We start from the raw sequence: 18637 nt of genomic DNA, 5'->3' as shown, positions 1-18637 counted from the left end.
CTAATTATAGGCACGCTCTGCTGCAGTGCTTGGGTTGCCAAATGGGGTCATAATCCATGGCTGGGTCCCATACCCCTGATCAGCTTAAAGAGAAAATGAATGGGATCATGTTGATGTAGCTTGCCCCATAAATATCACCTTGCATGGCAGTAGTTCTCTTGTGTTGTCTGTGACTCATCTGTGTTTGTGTTATTGTGTGGAATCCTAGGCTTCTAGGATGTACCATCAGCATTGAGTTGTTTTCTTATCTGAACAGGTGTTTGGCTGTTGACCGGATGTCAGCAGTATTTGTGGAGAGTTGCATTACAGTGTGTACTCCCTTGCATTGTGACTTGTGAAACAGGTATCCCTGTGTCTTAACTGGGGGTGAGATGATAGTTCCATACACAGAATCAATTTGACAGTGGTGGTAACATGGTTGCATCTATGTACCCTGGAGATTTTGTAAGGTGACAATGTGCAAAACATCTCCGTACGTTGTGAGCACTGATGTGTTAACAGTTGACTATGCTTTAATTTCACATGTGACAAGTTCACTGCAGACCTATTTCTCTGCCCTTGCCAAGTCGACTCAGGTTGTTACGTGTTCCTATACTACTGTATATGTTTAGGTTCCGATGGCTAACTTGGTTGTGAGGTTGTCATTTAGGGGCATATTTATACTCGGTCTGCGGCGAATGTGCGTCAAAAATTTTGACGCACATTCAGCGCAAACCTTGCCCCATATTTAAACTTTGATGCCCGAGCCCGCGGATGGCAAAATTCTGTCATATGCGTAATTTTTTGGATGCAGCAACCCGCCTTGCGTTAATCATATGCAAGGTAGGCGTTCCCGTCAAAAAATGACTTAAACGGCCGTGCGTCGTATTTATGCTTTCGGGCAAAAATGACGCACAGCCTGGAGACGGAGACGGAAAATGATGCACAGACCGATTTGCATCTGTATTTAATCAGAACACACAGAAGCAACAGCAGAGCAGCAGAGCAGCAAAAGGGAGACATGAAGGTGCTTCTCATCCAGCGTGCATGCAGATGCAGAGCCCAACAACAGCAACAGCAGCTACCACAACACCAGCAGGGACCCCAAAGGCAGCACTGAAGGCAGGAGAGAATATTCTACCCCAGAACAACCCTTCATGGCCTCAGGGAACATGACATCATCCAGAGGTACAGGTTGAACTGGCAGGCCATTCATCAGCTGCTGCGAAACATAGAGCCACAGTTGGCACCCACCTTGCTGACACCACGCACCATCCCAACAGAAACCAAGCTGCTTGCCGTACCTCACATGCTGGCAAGTGGCTCTTTTCAAACAACTGGTGCCCTGGTTGCCAGAATATCACAGCCATCATTATCTGCCTTTTTGCCCAAAGTACTGGATGCCATCATTAGACTCACACCCCACCACATCTGCTTCCCGAACACACTGCAGAAGCAGCAGGAAACAAAACAGGGGTTCTACCTCATTAGTGACTTCCCACACATCCTTGGTGCAATCGACTGCACCCATGTACGCCTTGTGCCACCTGCTGCAACTGAACACCTCTACCGCAACAGGAAGCACACACATTCCATCAATGTGCAGGCCATTGTCGATCACCAAGGATTGATCACCAACATCGTGGCAAAATATCCTGGGAGTGTCCATGACTCATTCATCTTCCGTCACAGCATCATCAATCAACACTTCCAGGATTGATGGTATGGCAATGGACTACTTGTTGGTAAGTACAAAAACCTACTTATATACACACTGCACAGCAACCCTCTAGGACACACAACACATACACCACAACAGCAACATGTTGACAGGAACACACTGAGGTTGTGACATCGCTAGCCATGTTTCATAGGTCACCATTGAACCTGTCACACATCTGAAATAACTGTACATCCTAATGTTAAGACGTCAATCATCACAAAGTTTGGAGTGTGTTGCCTAAATGTCACCTTGCAAATTGTAAGCGTCTCAATTATGTTTACATTAATCCATTGCATAAGTCTAAAGGTATGTGATGTCCAGGGTACATTGATATGAACGTGTTAACAACACTGTCAATTTTAACCTGTGTATGGAACTATCATCTCACCCCCAGTGAAGACACAGGGACACCTGTATCACAAGTCACAATGCTAGGGAGGGCACACTGTAATGCAAATCCCAAAACATACTGCTGACAACCGGTCAGCAGCCAAACACTCGTTCAGCCAAGGAAACAACACAATGCAGATGGTACATCCTACAAAGCTAGGATGCAACACAATAACACAAAAGAGTCACAGACAACACAAGACAACTACTGCCATGCAAGGTGATATCAATGGGGCAAGCTACATCAACATGATCCCATTCATTTTCTCTTTTAGCTGATCATGGGTATGGAATCCAGCCATGGATTATGACACCTATTGGCAACCCAAGTACTGCAGCAGAGCGTGCCTACAATGACGCACATAGGAGGACATGCACCATAGTCGAGAGGACCTTTGGCATCCTCAAGTCGAGATTCAGGTGCCTCGACATCACTGGTGGTAGCCTCCTATATTCCCCTGAAATGGTCTGTAAGATCATTCTAACATGTGCCATCCTGCACAACATTTGCATAAGAAGGAACATTACCCTCCTGATTTTGTGCTTTGGTTTCCTGTGTGCTATCTTACTTGTTACTTTGTGAAATAAATGTTGTTGTTGTTGTATACTGTCTGAGTGTGTTTTGTTTACAATTCTCCAGTATTGTAGTGTATTTGTTGTTTGTGGGAGTCTGTTGTGGGTAGTGCTAGTTTGGGGATAGTTGGGCTCTTTTAGTTGTTAAGTTTACTTTTCTTTTTTTTCGTACTCCTACTTTCCCCCTTTTCTCCTTTCTTCTTCTTTCTCCCCTATTTCCCTTTTCAGTGCCGAGATGTTGGGTAGGCCACGTCTTGGCAGGATGGGTGAAGAGGAGTTGGGGGTTTATATGGCTGGTGTTCCATTTCCTCCCACTCATGATCGAGGCAGGGGGCAGGGTGATACAAGGGTATCACACTGAGGCGCGAAGAATCCGGTGGGGAAAAGTGCTGTATCACTTGCAGCGCATGTATGGGAGCCAGAGGAATGACCACCAGCTGAAGCACCGCTGGGCTGACCTCATCATCAGGGAACAAGATCTGTTGGACCATCTGGGAATAGTGATTTGTGGCCCTGTTGGTGAGTACAAATCATGTAAATGTGCACGATTAAATGCTGTATAGTGACATCAGATGATTTGTACAATATCTGCCAGCTAAGTTGCTGACTGTGTGTAATTCTGCGGAAACATACAGGGTAATTGATGCACTATGTGAAGGATCACAATTGCTAGCTGTCAGGAAGCACGTGCTCTGCAAACTTACAGTATACCTTTGCTTAATGTAATTTGGTGCTGCCTTTGTGTCAGACAACAAAACAAAATAGGAGCCAATCATGTCTATATAGGTCACATTTGCCAGTGAAGTATAGATATACTAAAATATTGGCAAACTTTGATGACGCAATAGCTAGACTGACTTCAGAAACACTACATGATGTAGAAAATGAGTGCTGGCTTCACGTCAATTGATGATAGCAATGTGGCCCAGACATATGTCACATGTGAGTCTGGTGAGTGTATAAGGAAAGAGTTCACGAAAGTTCTATGAATGTTAGGGATTATTGTGGTCCTTCATCTTTTTGGATACATGTCAGATCTGGATTTGAAAACATCAGGAAAAGGTGTAAGGTGCCTTCAGCTAAAATCTTAGACTGTTATTTGGAGTTTGTTGTGCCACATTCCAATTAGGGATGGCAGTCCAAAGGTATGCACATGGGTTCATGTCTCTATGTTTGGTGCAAATTACCATTGCTGGGCCACATCAAATGAAGAAACTGTAACAACATGAGGGATTACAGAAGTCCCTGGCCCTTGGTACATTGTACCTATATGTAATAAATGTGTCATGGCCACATAGGCTGTTTGACTGGTAATGCAGTCCTCAAGTAACCAGGCTTTCGATGTCTCTCTTGGATGCACATGATGAGACGATTACACACCATTAATATTTCTGCTCACTAATGAAGGAGCATGTTTGCCACCACCTGATAGTTAGGGCCACTGCATGTGTGTAGATATGTGTGTAACTGTCACAGGAGACCCATGCTATGTATATGTTGGCTGTGATATATCAGATGCAGTATCATCATGTCTGAATGGCTTTCATTACTTTAGTCAGCTTACACATTGTTTTTGTCTTTGAAATTGTTGGTCAGTGCACCGATTCTGAGCACATTTCTTCCTTCCATGCCTTACAGGTGGACCGGCACCCTACACTGTGGGAGAGGTGGCTACATTTGAGGACCCGACCACTCCAGTAAGTGTTGATATGTCTGTTATATGTTGTGTTTGCTGGTGATGTGTGATGGACTCCTATGTGTTTAACACATAGCAAGGTGTGATGTGCTGGTCAATCATTTTTCTTGTTCCATGAGTGGGATTTCAGTTTCTCAAAATTTTTGAGTTTGCCAATGCTTATCCTATTGTATTATCTAGGGATTGTAAGTCATTCCTGTAGGCCCCGCAATGAGAACTGGGGTGAGGCATGTGGATAACACTTGTATCAACAAGAGTCGCACTGGAACTCATCTCAGATTTAGTCAGCCTGTCAGACCCACATTCTCCCAGATTGGTACTGCAAATTGCTTTCCAACAGACTTCTGCATCCCTATTCACCAAAGTACTTATTAAACTGTAGGTAGAACTTCCTAGCAGCATGTACTTCCACATGTAGTGCTACAAGTATGTGGAACTTGAGTGCAATGGCCTAGGTGTGCATGCTAATTATGATCATGGGTGTTCTTGCAACTCTGTGTCTGTTGTAAGTCATGCCTCACTGGAAGTGTATGATGTGGACCAAGCTGTGCATTTCCTGACATGTGTGGCGCTATGATTGGTCAAGGGTTTGCAGACTCCTAATTGTTGATAGACCTTACCTGTGGTGTGTGTATAGAGCCAAACACGTGTTGAGCTTTCTATACACTCCTGGGTGTCCATGTTGTTCGGAATTGTTTGTTGTTTCTCCACCCCCCCCCTCAAACACAGGCATGGGTTTGTGAATAGGGTACCTAGGACTGATGCTACCAGTATGTTACACATACATGTGAATAAGTGAAAGTTTGGTCGGAACCTAGTATACACACTCAGGTATGGCACATGAGTACTATACTAGCAAGTCCAATTACAACTTGCAGACTATGTGGCTTTAGTTTTTCATTCAGTACACTGACATCTGTAGCCCAGGCATTGGCGGAGGATGTGCAGCATGATTGTTAGCTGACAGCTGGCAGAACTCAGATGGCAAGTTAATGCCAGTTGTTACCCATCTTGTAGGTTTTGGATGTGCTATGTGTGATATGACCTTTGTAGGCTGCCTGCTATGTACTTCCTCAGGGACATTCAATGATCTGTATGGTGATATGAGCTGTTACAAGTACAGTAGATGTATTGTCTGATTTACTTCTTGTGCCATTTCAGACAATGACGTTCCTAATGTAAATTGTTTGACTTTGTCTTCACAGCTGCAAACATGACACCCATCCAAGTCCATGAGTTCCAGAGGCGGGCCATGAGATACCAACATATCCTGCTGGTAGAGTTGGGGTTCAGGAGGATGGCCCGTAGATACCGGAATGAATGGGCCTCCAGAGCATGGAGGGCTTTCCCACAGGGTGGCCCTACTTTGCCCACCACAGCCACCACCAGCACAACCACCAGTTCCACCCAGGTGGCACCACCCACAGCTGGGACTGTTGTCCCAACGTCTCCAGTTGTTCCAGGCCCCAGCAGTGCAACAACTTTAGGGCAGCCCACAGGCATTGACTCTACACGCCCACAAACCTCCTCCGCCAGTACCCAGACTGCCCCAGCTGCAACAGTTGACCCTGCAGCTTTCCAGGCAATGGAACGTAAAATGGACTGTGTGCTAAGGAAAATTAGTAATCTGAGCCAGCATGTTTGCCATATGAACAGGTGTGTGCAGTCCATAAAGTGGACCCTCCGGAGGGCCAACCTCTAGACTTTGGTATATGGACATGATTCCCTCCCCTCCCTCCTCTTTCCTTGTTCTCATAATTAGTGGGCTTAGGGGGCTTAGTGTTAGGTTAGTATAGGCTGTTAGTTTAGTTAGTGTTAGTGGGTGGGGGGTCCTGAATCTTTCTATTTTTACTTATTAAGTATGTGGGTTGGCTATGTTGGGGTTCTTGTGTGTTTAAAAAAGAAAAAAATAGATATAAAAAAATATATATATTTGTTTAGGATAGTATAGTATGTGTTTAGGTTAGTATCTGTTGTCCTCCATGTGTTCCATCTCATAAGGGGAGGTGGGGGGTTGATGTTTAGAACGTTTTGTTGCATGTGATAAGTAAGTTTAGGTTAGGTAAGTTAGGGACAGTTGTGGGTAATGAGTAGTCAGGGTAGATTAGGGTAGGTAAGACCTTTCCCTCAGTTTCCTCTTCTTTGATTACCATTTAATAAATATATAGTGAACCCTTTACAGTGTGTGTTAAATGCTTGTTGATCATGGCCTTGGCATTAGTGTACATGAATTTTGTACTATTACATTTGTGTCCTATGCTACGGACAAATCCCAACTGAGCTGTAAGATTTGCAGCTACCCCAGAGCTACCTTGCAAAGATTCTACCATTCGTTGCAACCACCAATCACAGTTAATATGGATCCCAATGTGTTTTTGTTGATAAGTATGTTTTCTAAGTCACAAACAGCGCTTCCAGACTTGGTATTGGGGAACAGTTTCAGGTCTGACTGCAGTGTGATGTTCAATGACACCCTTATAAGATGAGTTTTCGTAAGCACTCTTGTAGTATCGTCTTCATGACTCACATAGATCATTTGTGACACTGTTCAGCATGATTACCTATTTGGATGTAAACTCAGACACCTTCATTCATGCAGTTTTTGGAGTGTTTGCTTAGATTTGTGTGCACTGTTATATGTGTTAGTATTGCATGGTGACAACATTTTGCGGCCACTATTTGATGACTTAGATATCCCTTGAGGAGGCATTATTCTGTCCAACACAGCATGATGGTGTATGGTTTCTCACTTCATCAGATATTACCCTAAGTAAGGGCAGAGTACGATGCAATCCTGGCCACTGTGCAGATTTATCTGACAACATAATTTCAGGACAGTTGTATTGACAAGCTATGTTATTTGACAGGAGGCACATTTCAGTTATCTACTGCACAGTTGATGTGTCACATTACACAGAGACAGATTTGTTGGGTAAGTGCTTTTTATTGAAAAGTGCTGTAGTGCTATATGTACATTGTCCATGAATCTGAGTCCATTATAGTGACATCTTCCATTGTGATCCTACACAAGGGGTAAAGGAAAATGCTTTTGACATGCTGGGGTGATGTTTCAGACAGTGCAGAGGGACAGGATTTGTCAATGAGTAAGAGAGAGACAAGCACTGGGCAGGCTGACAAGATATACAGTGGTTAGCAGAACAGTCATTGAGTAGGGTTGTTGTAAGACTGGCATGTTACAAAACGCAGGACCTTGGTAATAGTTGGCCATGTGACAGGGGCTAGTACTTTTCCGTGTGAATGTGATCTGTTCCATGCCGCCTTCTTCTGATGTGTGTGTTGCCTCCTCTGTCCTTGGTGGTGGTGAAGGGGCAACACACACCTCAGTGTTAGAAGACGTGGAGTCAGACATCCCGGTCACTGCTACCTGTGAAGGTCTTAAGGGCAGTACTGCAGCAAGGGGGGTCTGCTTGATTCTTAAGAATAGCAGCCACATCACAATGGTAGGCAGCCATGTCGCCCCTGAGGGGGTCATGATTTAATTTGTGCATGCAGTGGAAGGTTTGGGGTGCAAGGTGTTGTGGCAACTACCTTGCTGCAGTGGTGAATTCCTTGACAGTTTCTTGTAGTTCTTGCAGGATGGATGTTAGGGCTTGCATGGCTGCTGCCGGATCTGCAGATGACATCATGCACAAACGCACCCCCTCTAGACTGGCTGCCATAGCTTGCATCCCCACCCGCACCTCATTGGCCAGCTCCTGCTGTACCCCAACTACAGTTCTCTCAAAGCTGGTGCCTGTGTTGTCTGAGTCCTCAGCTGTATTGGAGCTGGCAGGTCTTACAATTGGGGTGGTGGGTGGATCCTCTGTGATGTTATGCGCTCCTCCTTGTGACTGAAGGTGGGGTCTGGAGGGTTCCTAGGACATCTTGGATGGTCTGCTTGGGAATGTTTGTCAGCTCGTCATCCATGTCATCAGGGTATTCTGGGACAGGCATATCCGCAGGAGATCCATTGTCCTCTGAAATGAAATGGGTTACAATTAGTGTGTCTGTGTTGTGGCATTTGTGATGTGACATGCCTGCCTTGTGATGATTTCACATTGTGATCTTGTCCAGTCTTTCAGATGGGCATTCTCCCAGGCCTATGCCCCTCCTGCATGTCACATGTATTGTGGTAAGTTATTAGACTTGTCGGCATCATCTCCTCTAGGTGTTTGTTCTGGCCAAATTGTGATTTGCCACCTTCTTGTCCTACTCAACCCTCTGTCTACATCCATACTCATGGTGAGACCTTTCACTGGCTGTGGGTGCTCTGATGGCACTGGCAGCACACTTAACAATCTGGATCTGCCCCAGTCTCTGATCTTTCACATCCACTTATATGTAGTTGACATGTAGCGTATCCTATGCATAGCATTGTTATGGCACGATATGGATGTTAGCATTGGTAATGTGTACAGCTGATGTTGGGAATGTGTGATACATTGGATTGCCCTGATAGTCGTAGCAGTGTCCTATTTCCTCCTCTGACTGTGCAGGTGTATTTCAGTGAGCAGTTACATGTGTCCTCCCCCTCAATGCTGTTGTCTGAGCAGTATGACATTTGGGATGTTACATTGTGACCCAGGTACAGGATGAACCCTGACATATGCAGCATGGGTGTGACCTTAGTGCTGTGTAGCTCCTAATGTTGATGACGTTAGCTGATGTTTGCGACAACTATGGGCATTGACATTTGACAGGACTGGAGCCTTTGTCTTGTTTCAGGGGATTATTGGAGTTGTCATCCTCAACCCTCTGGTTTAGGTGTGTATGATCAATGGGGAAGTTACTGCCATTGGCTACTTGAGCTGCACACAGAGCGGAGGTGGAAGTGGCAACTGGTGTCACTGTTACATTCCAGTTGTCGGTATGGCTAGAGGTTGTTAATTGGGCCCTAGTTAATGTAGGGGGTATAGTGGCTGACGTGTGCCAGGATGTCAGTTTGATGTTGTGCCCTTCCCTCCTGGCGTGGCTTTACCTTTGCTCCATCGTTGGCATGGCAGCATGCCCCCATGGGACTGTTGTTGGTGTAGTGTTATGGTGTGCCCCATCTTTTCTCTGTGCAGTCCATGCCCCCATGCCATACCCCTTTACCCATGCCACTCCATGTATATGATGCCTTCCATGCATTTTGTGGTCCATATCCCCCCCTGCTTACAGTTGACATTAGTGCATTTTAATTCCCCATGCGACTTACCCTGCATGTGTGTTGCCTCCTGGTAGTCCTGTCCTTGAATCCCTGTGACGATCTCCTCAGGGATGACGGCTGCGACCATCTCCTCCATGTGGTCCAGGGCCTTCTGGTGTGCTGGACTCCCACCTCCAATCTGCAGTGCTGCCTTCCTGTTCCTGGCCATCTTTTCCTTGGTTCTGCGCTTGCAGTCATGCCAGCGTTTCTTGCACTCGATAACTGTTCTGCGTACTTCTGCCACACTGTTGATCTTGTCAACAATTTGTTGCCATATTGCCTCTCTCCTACTGATTGGCAACTTTGAGGTGACAAACAGTTGGTGCTGGTTGTAGGAGGCTGGCCTGGCTTGTAGTGGGTGCCAAGGGGTACTTACACTCTGTACCAGGTCCAGTTATCCCTTATTAGTATAGAAGAGGTTTCTAGCAGCTTAGGCTAATAGAAAAGGTAGCTTAGCAGAGCAGCTTAGGCTGAACTAGGAGACGTGTGAAGCTCCTACTATACCACTGGTGTCATATGCACAATATCATAAGAAAACACAATACACAGATATACTAAAAATAAAGGTACTTTATTTTTATGACAATATGCCAAAAGTATCTCAGTGAGTACCCTCAGTATGAGGATAGCAAATATACACAAGATATATGTACACAATACCAAAATTATGCAATAATAGCAATAGAAAACAGTGCAAGCAATGTACAGTCACAATAGATTGCAATGGGAGCACATAGGTATAGGGGCAACACAAACCATATACTCTAGAAGTGGAATGCGAACCACGAATGGACCCCAAACCTATGTGAGATTGTAGAGGGTCGCTGGGACTGTAAGAAAACAGTGAGGGTTAGAAAAATAGCCCACCCAAGACCCTGAAAAGTGGGTGCAAAGTGCACCTTAGTTCCCCAGAGAGCACAGAAGTCGTGATAGGGGAATTCTGCAAGGAAGACCAACACCAGCAATGCAACAACGATGGAATTCCAGATGAGAGTACCTGTGGAACAAGGGGACCAAGTCCAAGAGTCACACTCAAGTCGGGAGTGGGCAGATGCCCAGGAAATGCCAGCTGTGGGTGCAAAGAAGCTGCCACCAGATGGTAGAAGCTGTGGATTCTGCAAGAACGAAGAGGACTAGGAACTTCTCCTTTGGAGGATGGATGTCACACGTCGTGAAGAATCTTGCAGAGGTATTTCCGTGCAGAAAGAAGGCAAACAAGCCTTGCTACCTGCAAGGGTCGCGGTTAGGGTTTTTGGATGCTGCTGTGTCCCAGGAGAGACCAGGATGTCGCCAATTGCGTGAGGAGACAGAGGGGGTACCCAGAAAGACAAGGAGCACACTCAGAAGCAGGCAGCATCCGCAGAAGTGCCAGAACAGGCACTACAAAGAGGAGTGAACTGGAGCTCACCCGAAGTCACAAAAGAAGATCCCACGACGCCGGAGGACAACTCAGGAGGTTGTGCACTGCAGGTTAGAGTGTCGGGGACCCAGGCTTGGCTGTGCACAAAGGAAATCCTGGAAGAGTGCACAGGAGCCGGAGCAGCTGCAAATCACACGGTACCCAGCAACACAGTCTAGCGTGGTGAGGCAAGGACTTACCTCCACCAAACTTGGACTGAAGAGTCACTGGACTGTGGGAGTCACTTGGACAGAGTTGCTGAGTTCCAGGGACCACGCTCGTCATGCTGAGAGGGGACCCAGAGGATCGGTGATGCAGTCTTTTGTTGCCTGCGGTTGCAGGGGGAAGATTCCGTCGACCCACAGGAGATTTCTTCGGAGCTTCTAGTGCAGAGAGGAGGCAGACTACCCCCACAGCATGCACCACCAGGAAAGCAGACGAGAAGGTGGCTGGATCAGCGATACAAGGTTGCAGTAGTCGTCTTTGCTACTTTGTTGCGGTTTTGCAGGCGTCCAGAGCAGTCAGCGGTCGATTCCTTGGCAGAAGGTGAAGAGAGAGATGCAGAGGAACTCTGATGAGCTCTTGCATTCGTTATCTAAAGAATTCCCCAAAGCAGAGACCCTAAATAGCCAGAAAAGGAGGTTTGGCTACTTAGGAAGGAGGATAGGCTAGCAAGACAGGTAAGAGCCTATCAGAAGGAGCCTCTGACGTCACCTGCTGGCCCTGGCCACTCAGAGCAGTCCAGTGTGCCAGCAGCACCTCTGTTTCCAAGATGCCAGAGGTCTGAGACACACTGGAGGACCTCTGGGCACCTCCCAGGGGAGGTGCAGGTCAGGGGAGTGGTCACTCCCCTTTCCTTTGTCCAGTTTCGCGCCAGAGCAGGGCTGGGGGATCCCTGAATCAGTGTAGACTGGCTTATGCAGAGATGGGCACCATCTGTGCCAATCAAAGCATTTCCAGAGGCTGGGGGAGGCTACTCCTCCCCAGCCCTGACACCTTTTTCCAAAGGGAGAGGGTGTAACACCCTCTCTCTGAGGAAGTCCTTTGTTCTGCCTTCCTGGGCCAAGCCTGGCTGGACCCCAGGAGGGCAGAAACCTGTCTGAGGGGTTGGCAGCAGCAGCAGCTGCAGTGAAACCCCGGGAAAGGTAGTTTGGCAGTACCCGGGTCTGTGCTAGAGACTCGGGGGATCATGGAATTGTCACCCCAATGCCATTCCATGATCTTAGACATGTTACATGGCCATGTTCGGAGTTACCATTGTGACGCTATACATAGGTAGTGACCTATGTATAGTGCACGCGTGTAATGGTGTCCCCGCACTCACAAAGTCCGGGGAATTTGCCCTGAACAATGTGGGGGCACCTTGGCTAGTGCCAGGGTGCCCACACACTAAGTAACTTAGCACCCAACCTTTACCAGGTAAAGGTTAGACATATAGGTGAATTATAAGTTACTTAAGTGCAGTGGTAAATGGTTGTGAAATAACGTGGACGTTATTTCACTCAGGCTGCAATGGCAGGCCTGTGTAAGAATTGCCAGAGTTCCCTATGGGTGGCAAAAGAAATGCTGCAGCCCATAGGGATCTCCTGGAACCCCAATACCCTGGGTACCTCAGTACCATATACTAGGGAATTATAAGGGTGTTCCAGTATGCCAATGTAAATAGGTGAAAATGGTCACTAGCCTGTTAGTGACAATTTGGAAATAAATTAGAGAGCATACCCACTGAGGTTCTGGTTAGCAGAGCCTCAGTGAGACAGTTAGTCATCACACAGGGAACACATACAGGGCACACTTATGAGCACTGGGGCCCTGGCTGGCAGGGTCCCAGTGACACATACAACTAAAACAACATATATACAGTGAAATATGGGGGTAACATGCCAGGCAAGATGGTACTTTCCCACACTGGTGTTCCGTCACCTCTTTAACCAGAATGTTCTGTTCCTCTGCACTGAAGCGACACTTTCTTTTCTTCTTAAAAGTGTCCTGGTTCTTGTGTGGGTCCTTCTGGCTGGTTCCTGGTCTGTTGTCATCTTCCTGGGGTCTGTACAGGCATCTGGGATCCATTTTGGCTCTCCTCTGCTGAAATGGCTAAGTTTGCGGGGAATTTTGACGCTATTGCGTCAAAAAAACGCAGCATATCTGGTGTACGGTGTCGTAAATCGACCCACAGTAATTTCCGCTGCGTTAAGGTCATTTTGCTTTACGACTTGACGCTGCGGTGTGCGTAAAAAAAATGACTTACACCTGTGGTTTGCACCACCGGGCGTCAAAGTATAAATTTGACGCTCGCACAGCACACCAAAATGGCGTTAGCCGGCGGTCATATTTTTGACGCAAAACTGCGCCGGCGCAGTTTTGCGTCAAAAAGTATAAATATGGGCCTTAGAGTTTCAGAAGGTCCGTATGGCAGTACATCTGTTGTGTGTGTGTTTATTTGTCGCAATGCATATGTGTAGGAATGTGCACTTTCAATATTGTCCCATCAAGATGTCTTCTTCGCACAGTCCACTTGCTTCTTGGTAGTGGGCAGTGTGAGAACAGGAGTGATGTGAGATATTGGTACAGCCTCAATGATTGCACGTGACCTTCATTGTAGTCATCATCATGCTATGTGTGTCATGGTGTTTGATCTGCAGCAAAAAACATTGCACACCCCTTACACAGCACGTATTGGTTTGAAGGGTGTTGGATTGAGTGTTATTGATGTGATATTGAAAGTTTAATCTTTCCAGATGTACTGCCAGTTGGGGCCATGTGTTTATTATTGTGTTTTCCCCTCGTGTCTGTGGGGTGGCAATAGTTGTTATTTGGAACGGTCATTTGTCCCTAGGTGTGTCTCCCATTGGGTGAAGATATCAAACATGCCTAGCGGTGTCACAACCTCAGTGTGTTCCTGTCCACTTGTCGATGTCGTGGTGTATGTGTTGTGTATCATAGAGGGTTGCTGTGCAGTGTGTACATAAGCAGGTTTCTGTACTTACCAACAAGTAGTCCATTTCCATATCATCCATCCTGGAAGTGTTGATTGATGGTGCAGTGACGGAAAATGAATGAATCATGTACACTCCCAGGATACTTTGCCACGATGTTGGTAATCAATCCCCGGTGATCAACAATGGCCTGCACATTGATGGAGTGTGTGTGCTTCCTGTTGCGGTATAGATGTTCGGTTGCAGCAGGTGGCACAGTGCACACATCTGTGCAGTCAATGGCACCAAGGATGTGTGGAGAGCCATTAATTTAGTAAAACCCCTGTTTTGTCTCCTGCTGCTTCTGCTGTGTGTTGGGGAAACTGATGTGGAGGGGTGTGAGTGAGATGATGGCATCCAGTACCTTGGGTAGGAAGGCAGAGAATAATGGCTGTGAGATCCCAGCAACCAGGGCGCCAGTGGTTTGAAAGGAGCCACTTGCCAACATGTGTAGTACAGCTAGCAGCTTGGTTTCTGGTGGAATGGTGCGGGGTGTCTGCAAGCTGGGTGCCAACTGTGGCTCAATGTTGCGCAGCAGCTGCTGGATGGCTTGCCAGTTCAACCTGTACCTCTGAATGATGTCTTGTTGGCGAAGTCCCAGAAGGGTTGTCCTGGTGCGGAATATCCTGCCTTCTGCATTGCCTTTGGGGTCCCTGCTGGTGTTGTGGAAGCTGCTGTTGTTGGTCCTGTGCTCTGCGTCTGAGTGTATGCTGGATGAAAAACACCTCCATTTCTTCCTTTTGGAGCTCTGCTGTTGCTTCTGTGTGTTTTCATTAAATACAGGTGTGTTTGGCCCATTTTAACGCCTGCCCTGACCCAGGCGTTATTTTTTATGAAAATAGGGTTGTGAGTCATTTTCCGCCTCCGCCTCCCGGCTGTGCGTCATTTTTGCTCGGTAGCAGAAATAAGGCACACGGGTGTTTAAGTCATTTTTTGGACGGTAACGCCTACCTTGCATGTCATTAACGCAAGGCGGTTTCCCGCATCCAGAAAATGACACACACAGCGGGATTTTGGCATTTGCGGGCTAAGGCGTCAAAGTTTAAGCAGGCTAGCGTACTGAGAGAGAAGACATCACAAGTGATGGTCAAACTCACAGCTAGGTAACAACTGTACGTTTATTCAGAAGGGTTGTTGGACTTTTTCATTATGCAGGTTCATCCCCAATCTTTTTGCCTCCTGCCTCCTATTTGTTTCTGACCTGTTGCTGTTGGCTTTTGAACTCTGAGCACTTTACCAATGCTAACCAGTGCTCAAGTGCATATGCTCTCTGTGTAAATTGTATTGTTGATTGGTTTATCCATGATTGGCATAACTGTTTTACTAGTAAGTTCCTAGTAAAGTGCACTAGAGATGCCCAGGGCCTGTAATTTAAATGCTACTAGTGGGTCTGCAGCACCGGTTGTGTCACCCAAAATAGTAGCTCTGTAATCATGTCTCAGACCTGCCACTGCAGTGTCTGTGTGTGCAGTTTTAAACTGTAAATTCGAAATGGCAAGTGTACCCACTTGCAGGCCTAAACCTTCCCTTTTCTTACATGTAAGACACCCCTAAGGTAGACCTTAGGTAGCCCCAAGGGCAGGGTGCAGTGTAGGGATAAGGTAGGACATATATTAATGTGTTTTATATGTCCTGACAGTGAAATACTGCTAAATTCCGTGTTCACTGTTACAAGGCCTGTCCCTCTCATAGGTTAACATGGGGGCTACCTTTAAATATGATTAAAGTGTAGATTCCCTTTGGGAGTAGATAGACATGTGGAGTTTGGGGTCTCTGAGCTCACAATTGAAAAATACATCTTTTAGTAAAGTTGATTTTAAGATTGTGTGCTTGAAAATGTCACTTTTAGAAAGAGAGCATTTTCTTGCTTAAACCATTTCTGTGACTCTGCCTGTTTGTGGATTCCCTGTCTTTGTCAGTTTGACAGTTGGGCTGGTTGCACCTCTCACTAGACAGTGATACAAAGGGAGCTGGGGTGTAGTCTGCATAACCTGATGAGCCATCTGTGCTAGGACGGAGGGGAGGAGTGGTCACTCACCCCTGAAAGGGCTGTACCCGCCCTCACACAATGCAGTCTCCAACCCCCTGGTGTGTGTCTGGGGCCGGCCTGAGCAAGGCAGGCTTTCACAAACAAGAGAGACTTTCCTTTGAGTTAAGCCTACTTCAAAGGGCAAAATGGGTATAAGAAGGGCACCAAAAACCACAGACTTTAGAACACTTCTGGAAACCAAGAGGAACCTCTGCCTGGAGAAGAACTGAAAACCTGGGGAAGAAGAGCTGCCCTGCCTGTGACTCTGCTTTGTGGAGCTATCCTGCAGTTGCTGCTTCTGCGTGTGCTAGAGGACAAAGACTGGACTTTGTGTTGCCTTCCTTCTTGTGAAGGACTCTCCAAGGGCTTGATTTAGAGCTTGCCTCCTGTTGTTTGAAGTCTCAGGGACAGCAAAGACTTATCTCTGCCAGCACCTGGAGCCTCTGCTGAGACTCCTAATCTGCCAAGTGGTGCCCATCCAGTTCCTGGGACCCTGAAAGGAGAAGCTGGCAGCCCAAGAGTGAGAAATCCACGCACTGACCGCCATGCTGGGAAAAGATCGTCATGACTCCGATCTGCAGCAGAAAAATCGACACGCCGCCAGCTTGGAGGTAAGCAGGGGTTAGCTGAGAGTGATTCTCTTATACCCTGACTAGAGCGAGGGTCCTTTCTTGGACAGGGGGTTATCCTGACTGCCAAAGACCCAATTTCTAACAAAGGGTTATTCATCACAGGCAACTAGGTTAAATTAAAACAGAGAGTAAATAGGTTATTTATTTCATAACTTATTAACGAATGAGACCAGACTTCCACCATGACACAAATACATGATATCATTACAAAAACTAGCAGTAGTAACTTCTGAGCAATGGGGAGCTAGTATTTAATTAATAACAAGAAGCACAACTAAACATATGAAATCCTATATTCAGGAGGAGTGAACTCAGGACAGGAGAAGGTTAAGTTTTTAAGCAAAACAAGGCTTGAGTGATTATGTTAATGAATTATGTTACATTATATGTAACCCTTTTTCATGTGGGGGAGTAAGTGGGGCTGCCATTGGCTATTGCTCAGATAAAAGAAGATCCTTCAGTGAGATGGTGACACTTTATCACATCTGCCCCACAAAGTAAGTGATTAATTTATGGTAGAAGTTCATAAGTCACACTTCAATACATTAGACAGCCAGCCAGTAAGGGGTTTGATGTATTGATGGAAATGATAGTTGGGGAAAGGCGTGACAAAGATAAACACTACACAACAATATTCATTAGATCGATGAGCAGCACATCATCATCATCAAATCTGCTGTGAAAGGTAATGAAGGAATGAAAGTTCAATTCAATACAGTGCAAACTGACCTTCAGCCCCAGAGACCTAACTTATTATATATCTAAATGTCCAGTCATCAAGGATCAAAAAATACAAATTAAGGAGGAGTAGACCCACAGAATTCTAAAATGTATGCTCGATAAAAAAATAAAAATAATGATACTGTATATAAATACCAAATTTGGTGGTGCATCTGCATTCTTTTCGGAATGTTCATTTTGGGTGCCTGGCTGAACCTGTCCTGTAAGGTAAGCAGGAGTGTTTTGGAGCTTTCGCCTTTTGTGCAGGAGAAAAAGGAGGCCAATGGACTGTATCACAATAATGCTATTGTAAAGTCAAGGAAAAAGACAGAAGGTAAGCTTCATGAGGAGTAGACCAAGAAGAAAAGCAATCACATAGAGTGCTGCCATCATTCATGATGTCTTATTTGTGATTAACTGAAAAGTGAGAGAAATTTTATAATTGATCCCATACAAGTAGCTGATTTACCTGGCTGTTTAAACTCAGAACTGTCATAAAATTTTGCTGAGTATGCCCATCATGTGATGATGTGATATTACATGTCTACTTCCATTTACAGCATCCTAACCACAGACATATAACAAAGGAGTTTGTGATTTCAGCCAGCACAGCAGCCAGCGTTTCCCAAATCAAAGCACCTCTCTCCAGTTCACAGTGCTGAGTATGCCTCTTCAAGTCATCGTGATTTTGGTTTCTCTTGTGAAGTAGATAACTTCAGTCTTCTGGCTGTTAAGGTAGTCTCGCCCTGATTTCTGACTCAGAGAAATGAATTAGTGTGATTCCCAACCCAAATTATATTATGAGAGATCGACGTGTAGTGTACTGTTTTTGATGAATAAGAAAAGCAAAAGAATTTGAGCATTTTGTGTACATTTGTATTTGTTAACCTCACTGACTGGTCCGGTCTCCGAAGAACCAGAAAACAAGTACAGCAAGGAGTAGACCATGCAAGTAAATCTCGCTAAGTGTGAAAGGGACAATCACCTTCAGACAAAATCACCCATCAGCCCCCAAACATTGCAAATGATCAAAATCAACTTTACAAATTAGTTGAACACCCTCACTGCCTGCCACCACAAACATTGTCATCACTCACTCAATAATATATGACTCATTGGTGCAATAGTTAGTTACCTCATGCAATCCAAGCAGAAGGGTATACAATTGTTGTACTGTATCTCCTCTTTTCCCACAGAAGTAAGACTTTGGTAGCATTATAAATTCATGATCTTATTCTTTCCTGTGGCAGCCATGTAAAGGAATGTAGAAAAGAAGGCTAGGAATGGAACGGAGGCAGACATTGTCTTCACTGAACACTGGTCCAACTCCAAT

This window comes from Pleurodeles waltl, chromosome 5 (genome assembly GCF_031143425.1).
Source record: "Pleurodeles waltl isolate 20211129_DDA chromosome 5, aPleWal1.hap1.20221129, whole genome shotgun sequence".
NCBI classification, from domain to species: Eukaryota; Metazoa; Chordata; class Amphibia; order Caudata; family Salamandridae; genus Pleurodeles; species Pleurodeles waltl.
This window is presented reverse-complemented; position numbering follows the sequence as displayed.